Source organism: Phalacrocorax carbo, chromosome 2 (assembly GCF_963921805.1).
Source record: "Phalacrocorax carbo chromosome 2, bPhaCar2.1, whole genome shotgun sequence".
NCBI lineage: Eukaryota > Metazoa > Chordata > Aves > Suliformes > Phalacrocoracidae > Phalacrocorax > Phalacrocorax carbo.
In genome coordinates this window covers 89,179,396-89,192,660 of record NC_087514.1, presented here as the reverse complement: position 1 = coordinate 89,192,660, position 13,265 = coordinate 89,179,396, and the positions used below count along the sequence as shown (strand labels likewise).

At 34.8% G+C, this 13,265-nt stretch overlaps 1 long non-coding RNA gene across 1 annotated transcript; it reads right to left on the bottom strand.

The window, feature by feature from the left end:
• Positions 1–534: 534 nt before the first annotated feature.
• LOC135311721 (uncharacterized) lies at positions 535–8,272 on the bottom strand. The gene is made up of 4 exons (XR_010371308.1): positions 7,518–8,272; positions 4,492–4,628; positions 2,891–3,088; positions 535–2,662 (listed from the first exon to the last, which is right to left on the bottom strand). It is a non-coding gene; the product is annotated as an uncharacterized LOC135311721 (long non-coding RNA).
• Between the last annotated feature and the right edge of the window lie 4,993 nt (positions 8,273–13,265).

Below are 13,265 nucleotides of genomic sequence, written 5' to 3'. Positions count from 1 at the left end.
TCTCTTTGTTTCTTGGGATGGGGAATGAGTGAAAAAAAAAACCCCAACAGCTCGTGATCATTCATATATTTAAACATTATGTAATGGAGTATTAGCAAGCCTAGGATAGAAATATTGCATTATGAGGTGCAAATGAGTTAATGGGCTGTAGAAGTGAGCCTGAAATCAGAGTCCAAATGTAAATCCTTGCAGGCTTAATAACTATTAAAATTATTTCTAGGTATTTCAGCCTATCACTAATTTTAACCTTGACTAATTTTTACTGTGCCATGCAGAAAGGTGCAGAAAGTATGACCTAGATTGAACAGTACAAAGAGAAAGAACACACAAGGGACACACCGATGTTAGCATCCTAATTAGTAAATGAAACAGTTAATCAGAGAAGAAATATATTTTCCTTTCATAATAAAGAAATTGCTCTAAGTACACATAGTAATGTCATCAATCACTGTCTCTTCGATGGAGAAAAAGTTATTGGCTTATAGCACTCAGAAATGTTGATCCTTTTCCTTACTCAAGAGCAACATAGGGACATACCTATCAATTTTATTACAGATCAGAAATGGAGGAAGCACAAAGCAGACGTTTCAATAAGATTAGAGGTCTGAGTTAAACTGACAAGAGACAAGAAAAGCAGTTAAAAATGACACTGTTTGTTCCTGTATACCAAGGTAAAATGTAAAAAATAAACCCACAGCACAATTCTTCATTTCTTGCTTTTGTAATCTAACAAAAACTGCTTGTACTATATAAATGATATTCCTGTTTATGGAGGATTACAAAAAATCCTTTTTAAATGTGGCAAATATAAAAAAGCCCATTTTTTAAAGTATAGACAGCTGCTGGATACTATTTGCAGCATGTGTATCAAACTGGTAAACCACATAAGTTTGGCACCCATTAGGAGAACACTCTTGCAGCTTATCTTTAGAAAAAATAGCAAATACACCTCTGTGTCAGCACATAGCTTGTTCTGTGGTGAGATAAATATTTTGGGGATCTATGCCTGCAAATTGATAAATATTTGATGCAAGTTGATGCAGATTTGAGTGAAACTTGAAAATATTAATGGATAACAGAAAATATTTCCCTTCTAAATACATTAACAATAGGTGAGAGAATAATTTCCTGTTGCCAGCTGTGACACAGTGGAACATACAAGTACTGTATTATTAATACTGTACTAGATTATTAATAATGAAGCCTATGGTCTATACACAACAGAAGATTAAGTCAGAGGAAAAGCTACAGATCAAATCAGGGTAACCATTCCCAGCTGACTGTTGTGCTTCTCTTTTGAGATCATTGCAGTAGGTCAAAATCCTAAAGCAATTACAGCAAAAACCAAAAAAAAAAAAAAAAAAAAAAAAGGGTCTTCTAAAGAAGGTGGAAAGAAAAGCTAATAATAATTAAAAAACAAAACCAAAACCACCTAAATGATCTATCTCTGTTGCATTATGGCAAATGCTCAAAGCTGTAGTTTGTCAATACTTCTCTTCTGCAGTGAGTTTTGCAGTACCAATAATACTACTTTAAAACCTGTTCCAGCTCAGATTTCTGTAAAAAGCAAATGAGTATTAGATGATATTCTTGTTCTGAGAAGCTACCTAATTCTCAGTTTGACCATTAAACATAAGGCATCACCCCCTTTTCATCCCCTTGCGCCTCTCTCCTTTTTTCTCAGACCACGATTTTAACTTATTTTCTTCCCTTAAAATCAGCACACCTAGAAGGAACAACAAAAGATTGCAAATGAGTGTAATAACACACCAGTATATTCTTGAAATCCCGTATTAATACATCAGAAAACTGTAAAGCAACATCTCTCAATTGGAGGTATGGGTAAGTGATCTCATACAACATGTTTTTTCGATAAGATGACAGGGATAATGCTTGAAGGTGTACCATATCTTACTTTCTTGAAAACATGTCAACGTTCAAAAGTTCGGTAACAGTTTTTATTATAATCATGGTTCAGGGCTTATAAAGTAACATTTTCTTAACAGCTAAAGCTTATGTTTTAAACAGATAAAACCTGATATTTTAAGAACCTTAGACAACTAAGTTTAATTTTCATTTCAGAGTGTTAAGTTTCATTCACTATGCACAAATTCTTTCAAAGGAGAGCACATCACATCTAAGCTGTTTGTGTAGAATTAGGATACCAGTCTATATGCTTAATGCCTTCCAGAGGAGAAGCAGAAAACAGGGGACACGGAAAGGTCTCCAAAGACATTTTTTTACAAGTCATCCAATCCACTAAGAAATATAGTAATCGAGTTGGAAGAGCCTTGCTATACTTTTGAAATCATTCAAATATCATGCCTCCATTCAGCCATACACATTACCCTTCCCAGTGTAATAATTTGAATGTTGGAAAAAGCACAATGTCAGGGAAGCCAATGCAGAGCTGGAGAATATTCAGAGACAGAAACTGATATTTGGCTAGGAAAAAAGCAGTACTGAAACTCAGTAAGAAATGCCAGCAACGACTGTCAAGACTTGTAGGGAGGAATCCTTTCTGTAATTAGAAACAGTCTCCATATGTTCCATGCAAGTAACTCCGCAAAAGATGCCGGCCAGAAGCAAGCTCCAAAATTCCTTTGATCAACGAGTGATGTTACAAGGATTCACACTTGGGAAGCACCTTGTTCAAATTTCTCTTCATGATCAGAAGGTGAAAAGGCGTTAGGGAGAAAGGTGAAGAAAAATAAGGTAAACCAGAGCACAATCAAATGACTTAATTGTCCATTGGTTGTCCCCCAGTGAAAAATTCTACTGTTGCTAGACCCCCAGATACCATACAGCTGGAAAAAAAACACATATTTAATACCCATTAACACATTTCCACAATCTCAATATACTAATCAAATCAATGATTATCCCTTACCCAAGCTGAGCATACTCTGTGACAGTAAACTCTCTTGCTGAATCACTTCTGCTGCTCTTAATGCATGTGCTGAGGAAATGCAGATGATGTCTGTATCTAGCCATCCTGTGACCCTCCAGGAACTGTTGCTTGGAGGTGTTGTGTTAAGAAGTTTCATAGAAAATTATTTTCTCTCCTTTCTCATGTGGCCAAAAAATCCTTACAGAGCAAAGATACACAGTGAGAATAAAACAGAGGTTCATCACTCGACAAAGACAACAAGAACACGCCCAAACTAATCTTGTCTCATAAAAAGTTTAGAGACAAGTAAAGGTAACTTGGAAGGAGAGATAATAATCATGGTAGCTTGCATGAAAACGAACAAACAAACAAAAAAAAAAAAGAAAATAAATCCCAACAAACTGCCCTAATTTTGTGTCTTCTACTTATCTTCTGCTTTACGAATCACCATTTTTGATCAAAGATTAGAATAATTAGTGATCAATCACAATTAAAACCTCATCACTGCTCATAAGAGCACTGGGCAAGAATGCAAAAACTATTCTGATTTTCACTTGTCTTTCTATCAAAAAATATTTTAATTTAAGGAGTCTTTGGCTTTGTTTTTAAATTCAGTATTTTAAGAGGAGAGCTACAAAGATGATCAGGGGACTGGAACATCTCTCTGGGTTTTTTCAGCCTGGAGAAGAGAAGACTGAGGGACGATCTTATCAGTACTTATAAATATCTGAAGGGTGGGTGTCAAGAGGATGGGGCCAGACTCTTTTCAGTGGTGCCCAATGACAAGACAAGGGCCAATGGGCACAAGTTGGAGCACAGGAAGTTCCATCTCAACATGAGAAAAAACTTCCTTCCTGTGAGGGTGTAAGAGCAGTGGAACAGGCTGCCCAGGGAGGTTGTGGAGTCTCCTTCCCTGGAGACATTCAAAATCCTCCTGGACGTGTTCCTGTGCCCCCTGCTCTAGTTGTGCCTGCTCAAGCAGAGGGATTGGACAGATGATCTGCAGAGGTCCCTTCCAACCCCTACCATTCTGTGATTCTACAGTTCTGCAATTTTTGAGTTGCACTTCCTAGTTTTGAACTCTCATCACATGAATTTTATTAGTGTGCTACATATACCACACTAATAAATGGTATATTATATGTAAATTTATTATATATGCAGTATTAATATTGCATGTGTGTTACTTTAATAGGTACAATATTACTTTTTAATCTCTTTTAATCAGAGTAAGTTATGGCTACACTTGTTCATTTTCTGTTATTTTATGGTAAATTATAACAATTAAGTATATCTCCTGTAGTCCAGATTTACTACCCGTCCCAGTTAACTGATCTCTTGGTAGCTGAATAATCTACTTAAAAACCCCATATCATTAAAGAAATTAAGGCACAGAGAAAGAATATTTTCTTTGTTCACACGTGCAACTTCACTTGAGATTGCTGGAAGTTATCTGGAAATGACTAAAGGTAGCCTTCAACCCAGCTGTCCCTCATCTTCTATCATCCTGTTCCAGGCATACTAAAATTTATGAAAGACATTTTAATGTTTCACTGGGATTAGGTCTATAAATACCATAAAGTTGCTTTACTTCATAGTACCTGATAAACTCACAGCTACATGAAGATTCCTGGATGCTTCCTGAAAAGCTGGTGAACTATCATGTGCGAAGAAAATGATTTGAACGATCAATTAAATCAGCATTGCATAGTGGTGCAGCAGACATTGAATTAGTCACCTGAATTTCAAGAAAAAGGTAGTTACCTTTCTGACCAAAAATATCCAGGTACAGAACAATAAAACATAGTTCCAGGCCAGAGGTTGCAAAGAAGGAAAGGAAGAAAATAACACTACAACTCGTACACCCATAAAGCACCCAGAACTAAACTGATTCCATGGATAAAATTAATCACTGCATATTTTGTTGAAAATTACTGTTCTTTTATTTACCAATAGTAAATCTATTGTCAGTTTTTATCAAGATATGATGTATTCTGTATTATGAAACCCAACTCTCATTTCTGGAGTTTCATTTTTTTAAAAAATTGTAGATGTGGCACATCAGTACATGGTTTAGGAGGTGTGGTGTTGTTGGGTTGAAGGTTGGACTTGATGATCTTAGAGGACTTTTTTAACATTAATGATTCTAAAGTCTCATATCAGTCATACTGCAATTAATAATTTTTCCTTCTCTGTCCTGATATTATCTTTGTACACTAAACTGTGCATAAGACATCATTACTAATAAACAGGCCACAACCTGGAACCAAAGAAATCTGTAACATTCAACACAACAGAAAGATACAACATGTATCACACTGTCAGACTATTCATTAAGCCTTGTCAAAAAGGGCTCTCTACAAAGTCAGTAGTCTTTTCATTTCCCTGAAAATCCTCATGTCAGGTAATAACCCTGAGAACCTGTGACATAACTCATCTTCATCAGCCTTTAAGAACAAGTAAATTGCAAATGCATATTCCCAAGGACCTGCTCAACAGTACTCCCTGGTCACATACAGCAGATGGACTAGTGTTTGGCAGTCATCTTTGGTGTCTGGCAATCATTTTAAGTGTCAAACACAATGTTGTAGTGTAAGAGTGTCAGGTCAGTAGGTTCCAAGCTATTTAAAGTTTTTTTTTTTTCTTGCTTCCATCTATTGGCACCACTTTTCTCTTTCCTTTCTACTAGTGCAACTGAAAATTATGTTCATTATATTTTCTTTTTCCTTTTTCAGTGTTGTCATGGTCAGATCATATGGATTAGATAAGAAAACATGATGTCAAAATACCAATAAGTACCTGATTTTTCAGTGAATATTAAAATAGAGCTGTCAATGCTTTTAACTTCATCCATTATCAATATAACTAATTGTTATTTACTTATTTTTGAATTTTCAAATTTTTCCTAAAGAACACTGATAAAGCAACATTTTGAGCAAGTCTTCATTACACACAAACAGCAATACTGAACACAGAAAATATTATTATCGTATACTAAAGAAAGTTTTTTCCCCACTGTGCTTTTGCTCGCCAGAATCTTTCATTGATTTATTTTGATCATTGTCTTCATAAACATAAAATATATGCAGTTGTTGACACTGTTGACCTTGGACAGATAAAAAACATCTACTCATGAGAAGCAATGCAAATAACCCTGTAATTTAGAAATCTTTAAAAAGATCAGGAAAAAAACACATTTAATAAGCGAGGTCATTGAACTACTATAGAGTTGGGTAGCTGAATGGTTTCTAGCCTTCATTTAACATGGATGAAGCTATACACAATATCGAAACTTTAACAATCCCAACTAATATAATGAGAAACAAGATTATCTCATGTTATATTTATGTTATTCTGTTTAACGTTAGAAAGCGATCTGCAAGACCGGTACTACTCACTCTCATTTTAGGCTTCTTGAGTAGGCTGCAGGTAAAGATAATTACACGCAGACACTCACAAATAGGACCTCTTTTTTCATAATTTACTTTTCCCAAATGTTTGTGTGCAAATGCAGCACACACTGAAAAGACCAAAAAGTAAAAAACGTAATCTGAAATTTTTCATAAGTTATAAATGGTTTAAAAAATAAGAGGAAATTTCTGGATATTCTTCTAAAATACATATATCAACAATAATTTCTATCAATCACCTGCTGTTCCACAGAACATTGAATATTTGGAACCAAATCTATTTGGCAAATATCAATTAAAGAATTTGGCCCAAGATGTCCAGGTACTTAATATATTCTAAAGTTTTTACCAAAACAATGAATAAGGTTCAGTTAAAGGCATATAAAATATGGTAGACATTCCTTCTGCAATCAGAACAAGAAAAATCTGCATTTCTTCCTAAACAGTTTATCTTCCTTCCCCAAGCCTCACTCTGTTCCCAGAGTAGCACTCATTTGGTATATGCTGTGCTTTAATAAATGAACTATAGCCTTGTGAACAAAAGGAAGTGAACAAATTTTCCTTTGATACAGGAGGTCATGCATAAGGTTTTTCAACAACTGTTTTGGTAATGACAGCCTTTATAGCCCTTGCAAAACTAAACAGTTTTGTGGATTTATTGTTCTTCTGAAGGGCCTGTTCCTCATGAAAATAAATGGCAATTTCCACTGGTAATAATATTTACTATAAAAATACATTAGATGTCATTCATGTTTCAAGGTAAGAGCCAACATCCAGGACCCAGCACTGTCTTACATCAACTTTCTTGCTGCTTCTTCTGTGGCTTCAGATACTGTGCAGTTTGAGACAAGATCCTGATGAACAGACATACACTACTAATGGTACCTGTTACGGCAACTTGTATGAGCTTTTATTCTTGAAACAACAACAACAAAAATGGTTACCCCAATAGACTGAAGAGCATTTTCAGCACCTGCTGAAAATCACATTCTATTTTGAGGTAACATTGGTGGGATTCAGTTGCCTAAACGTTAGCACCCAAGTGCCTTTTTAGACAACTGAAGTAACTGAACATATTCACATTAGACTGACAAGAACTATATTTTCAAGAAGAAATATCTTTTTTTTTTTTAATTTTTAAACAAAAAAGGAAATAAGATTGTGTGAAATTAAGTTGCCTGAATACAGATGTCTACCACCACTTCAGGGTAACTCACCTGGCCTTCAGTACTTCCAGAACGGTGCAAGCTGTTTATTGTTATCTGTCAGCTCATTCAGATGTCTCAGAAGTTTGTCACTAGAAGCCAATATCTCAGTGACATATTTTTTTTAAAACTTCATGAAAACTTATTTTTTGAAGTTTTCAAAAAAAAGATAAAAAGGAACCTTGAACTATCTGAAATATTAACTAGCCAAATATTAGAGCTAAGTTGAAATGCTTTTAATGGAAAAAAAGTTTGGAGCGTATTAAATGGGCATAGATTTCATGTTTTCATTCCTTGCAGTTTTGATAATCTATTAGCACCAGAAATAAGAAAGGAAAATAAAACTTTAGGCTATGCAATTACAGCTAACCAGAACTGAGAAATTTTGGTCTCTCTCTTTGGCCCAGTAGTTCTCTAAGGAAGTCATAATATTGCTTCTTCCAAGCTGTACACCTGAAAATAGAATTTTCTGTTAGCATTTCAATGCTTTCTTGTTATCCTTCTTGCTCATTAACTTAAGCAATATCCCTTACAGCACATGTGCACTTCCTTTACTGATGGTTAGCTGTAGAATCTACCACACTTCAGTTACCTCACTCCCGTACTTCCACCTGTATATTTTTTTCACATCTTTCCCACTGTTTTCCTGCAAGTAGAAGAGCTGCTGTGAGAATCATGAATAAGCCTAACAAGGATGAAAAAAGGTCCCTTTATAGCATTGAGTGGGATGCAGTAAAAGATTACAACATGTAAAACCAAAGTAAAGACTGGAGAAAAGCTGATGACATGGATTTAAAAAATGTATATTTAAGACTGACAGAGATTAGGACAGCTTTATCTTTACTGCAGCTTTATTAACTCCACTGAAGTTACCTCAGAGACTCAGCTATTATAAAACAAAGAACCCACATTTATTGTTTTTTAAATATTTGTGCTTTCTAAAGGTGTCATTATTTTTTAGCCTACTGTGACTGTCAGCCCTGAAAGATGAATCCTTATGGGAATCTACCAGTGATCCATCTATGCAACACTGCTTCAGCATGAATCATCCCTAAACTGACAACTCACACTGCTGTCTAGAATTTAGTAGTTTCTTTTTCACTTGCTCCTATGTTTAAGTAGCTAAATAAGTGAAGCAATTTATCTTTTTATAACCTCATGAAAAATTCTTTTGACTTTTTCTGACTCCACACAATTAATGAAATAAAATACTGATAACAACATTAGTAAAATTCAATACAATATTCCAGGTAAAACTGAAAATTAGCAATGTAAATGAGGCATAAGTATAAAACCTCCTGCTCTCTATTCCAGTCTTCTGTTTAGGCTGACAATGAAAAGGAAGCTTCCAGCCAGTGGAAATACAGAATTCTTCCAAAGTCTTCCAATAGCACGTGAAAATAAAAAACTACCCCTCCACTTCAGAAACAGAACTTGATAAATTAATGAAAAGATTTATGAGACATGTTGCAAGACCAATCTCCATAGTGTGAACAACCCTATATAAGCCCCAAATAGTACTATTTTAAGGCCACTTGAACACAAAACCAATGATACTCAGTCATTGTACAAGATCTAGTAAGTATAATATAAACAGAAACTGTCTATACCTTTCTCCTTCTTCCACTTCCACTTCAAGGAATGTGTCCTGATTACGTACCCACATAGTCTTCTAAAAATACTATGGTAAAAAATAGTAGGATATACATAGTACATACATAGTGGATCTGTGGCAAACCATAATTTTATTCTTTGCCCTTTCATTTGCAGAGAAGGATCTCCATAAATAAATATTTCCTAGAATGAAAGTACATTACAAAAATCTTTAGCTCATTTAAATTCAGAACCACATACTAACACTTTAAGCCTGCAGATGTTTAGTTTGGAAATGAAGCCGTTTGCCCATATAGTGTGATCAGTTTACTTATGTTGTTATAGTTTAGTCATTGTTTGAGTTGATGCCTGACACAAATGAGTCTTTTTTTCCCCTCTAACATTTAAATTTTCTTTTTTACTGTTTATATGATAATACCATCATGACAAGATCATTCTCTGCTCATGCAATCCTTTCCTTTCACGGTGCTTTGAGAAGGATGAACATCATTTTCGTTTTCCTCTTTTTATGTGAAGATTGAATATCCAGCTGTTACCTTAATTAAGTCTGCCACAGGCAAGGATCTGGCTTTACATACCTGCAGAGAGAACTTTCATGGTGTTTTAATGACTAACTATAGATTGAGCAAAGTGACTCAAGAGCAAATGCAAGCAAAAGCTGAGCTCAAATGAGCACCAGAGCTGTCAATTTCCAATTAGGAGACTTGTTTGTCTCTCACGACAGCAAACCACCACAAATTACATGCTTTAGCACTGTTGGTTAATCTTTTGCCACCTGACAGATGGAAGTAAATCAGTTGACTTATGTTAATCACTTCCAGGAAGTGAGAACTATTTAAATCTTGGCACAGTTTTGCATCTGTGAGGACAGCATTAGGAGATATCACAACAGCAACCCATTATTTATAGATAAGGTGTAATCTGAAGTGTGTGTGTGGTGGAATGAATAGCAGAGAATATGGGGAAAATGAAAGGCATTATTCAACCCCTTCTCAAAAGCTCTTCCACTTGAGGAGAAAGCTTCTGGTTGTTCGTATCTTGCATATTTTAAGTTTTTACAAAGCTGAATGTAATTTTCAGCAAAATCAAGTTGTTATCCTGTGTATATGTAGAAGAAATGCACACAGGTCTCCTGAAGAGGTGTTTGGCAATTTATACCTAGCAACAGTATCAGTGAGTAATAACTAAACACACCTCAACTGAAAATAAGAAAATAAATTTGTCACTACCAAAAAAAAGTGGGATGAATTCTGTGTGGAAAAATGGAGAACAAGTTTCTTCATTAAAAAATGACTAAGTAATATTTGAAAACTTGCAAAACACCTATTAAGACCTTTGACATGTAGATTTAAAAAGTCAAGCTGATGGCATGAACCTTGGACTAGTGCCTGGTAACACATTCCAACGTTAGAACAAACTGCATTTCAAAGCATGAGAAGATCGACTCACAGTTTGCTTTTTGCACTTTTCCCCTTTTAATACAACTGTATAACATTTTGGAGAACAGTTTGGATTTCCATAGTACCTCATTGTTCTCCTAGTGACTGCCCTTTCGACAGGATTAATACTGCCATAACTGCAGTAAGTTATTTGATGGATATGGGCTTTCAAGCACTTTTATTTAGTTCAAAATCACATGTGATATAATGTAATTTAGGAAAAAAAGGCAATAGGATCATTATTTAAATTCTTTTTCACTTTAACTCAAAATTCAAACTTCCAAATTTGGTAAGGAAAAATGCTTCAGGATAGAAAGGAACCTTCTCTGGGAAATGTCAAAAAGGAGTACTTCTGAGGTATATTTTTTTGTTGTAAAAATAGAAAAATAGTTCTATAGCTACAGAACACAGTTTGCAATGTAGATTGCAGGCAAGTAAGCAGGTGCCATTTTACGACTGATCATTAACCTGACCTCCTAGTGCTCATGAAGGACATTACAGTCTTAAACTGCACAATCCCATCATACCACCACCACCTCCCTACTTACACAGACGTTTACTCAGTTCATTTCCCCAGTGCTCTTACAAACAGAGATCCACTTCACTGAGATTGCAGGATAGAGACAATCTGGGGCTGGATTAAGATTATATGGACATTAACAAATTCAAAACCCCTCCTGAACTTTTCTAATTTACTTTAATGCACTTATCTTTCTTATTGGGTTCCCTTTGGAGAATGTTCTTTTCTGTGCTTCATGGCTCTCAATGGTTTTCCATAGCCTTCAGAAATCCTTGTGCTTATACGTAGTATTACCAGCACTGCTAATTGAAAAGACAGCGTTATTGCATTCTGAATTAGATATGGAATTGTACTAAGAATTCTTAGACCTTCCTCTCCCCCCCGCCCCGCCCCAATATTTTTTTCTGACAACATTTACTATCATCTTCACAAAGGATGCATTTTACTCTGGCTCACAAGTCTAACTTGCTTGTTTTCCTTCTCCTACATAGTGATTTTGTACTGTGCCCTGATTGATCCATTTTCAGAAACACACCAGGTTAATTATCATTCATGCTCGCAACAGCCAGCATACATTCCACTTCAATGGGTAGAGGAGATTCTGCAGAGCTGTTTAACCAAATGAACAGGCCACAGAAAATCATGGTGCTAAATATCACTTCCCAGGTAATTAACTATGTGCCCCCCATCAACCTTCTTTCACATTTTGTTGATGTTTTCACTGCAAGCAGAATGTTGTGTCTTTAAAACATAATACATAAAAATTTGGTTGACAGTATTGTTTATGCACAGAAACACACATACATATAAAAGGCTGTTCGTTGGCTTTCTGCCTACGCAGCTGATTTTTTTTTTCCTGGCATAAAACATGAGTAAACAGTAAAAAATCTCACATTCAGAGAAATTAATAACAAAGTTATGAAATAAAATTATTTATTACCTTGTTGGCCTTCAATCTGTCCAAAAGCTTACTGCTACATGTAAGCATATACAGCTCATTGCAGTTCAATCAACACACATACAAAATTATATATTACAGTATTATTTGAATATGTGAGTGTTGGTCCTCTGAGGTTAAACATAAAATTCCTCAAGCTGTAAAGAGCTGTCCAGAATTTCTTCTCTACAACTGAAAAAATTTCATTGGTTAAAAGGTGATATCTTGTTGTTTTTTTTTCTTTCCCATGCATCAAAAGTCCTGTCTGCTCTGCCATATTTTCCAAACAAGTTGTGTTGAACTATTACAGATATCCATATCATTCTTATGTCCTTAAATTGCACCTCCAGCAATACAGAGACCTTAGCAGGAAAGATAACACAAAGATCCACCAGTACTGAATTTTCAGGTGTGGTCATCATTTATTCACCTTATAAAGCTCCTATTTTAAAGGTATGTAAGTAGATATCTCAGTGGAATATCTGATTATTGTGATTAATAATTGGGACAAAAAAAATAGCTCAACTGAAACACTGGAGGTCTGCCAGACAGAACTATAAAATGACTGAAATGAAATAACTAAATTAAATGAAAACCAAAATATCACCTTATTAACATGAATAATCCCGTTATAAAACACAATACAAGGGTTTCTGTGTGTTTATTGAGGTAAAACCATCTTGTGTGCTCTATTTTTTCTACTTTATTGATATGGCTATTTGAATGTCCAATGGCTATAGATACTAATTTTTTATGAGTATGAATTCTGAGTTTTAACATTTCTTTCAATGGATGTATAATAAACTACAACCTTAAGTCACAAGAATGTTTATGTCACAGCAAGCTATAGAGGTGGTAAACAAGTTCTTTCCAAAAAAATGGAAAAACGGGCACTAATAACAGAAACTATGATATAATTTCAGCTTGATTTTCTCAAAGAAAGTTTGCTTGACTTAACAAAAAGGGAATTAAGCTTCCTGAAAAGTAAAATTCACCTGTAAGTCATTCTTGAAGAGCGGAAGCTAAAAGTTTCAAGATTGACAAGGCTAGAAATTGAACATGCATCAAATTTCAAAAGGGACTGAAGCTCAGAAAGTACTTAAAAATTATTATTGATGAATGAAGATACAATATTTTCACTTATAAATTAGTATAGAGACTCACATTAAACTTAGTAGACATAAATATACATAAATTTATGAAAAATATATATTTAAAAATACATAAAATATGCAAACAAGACTTTGAAA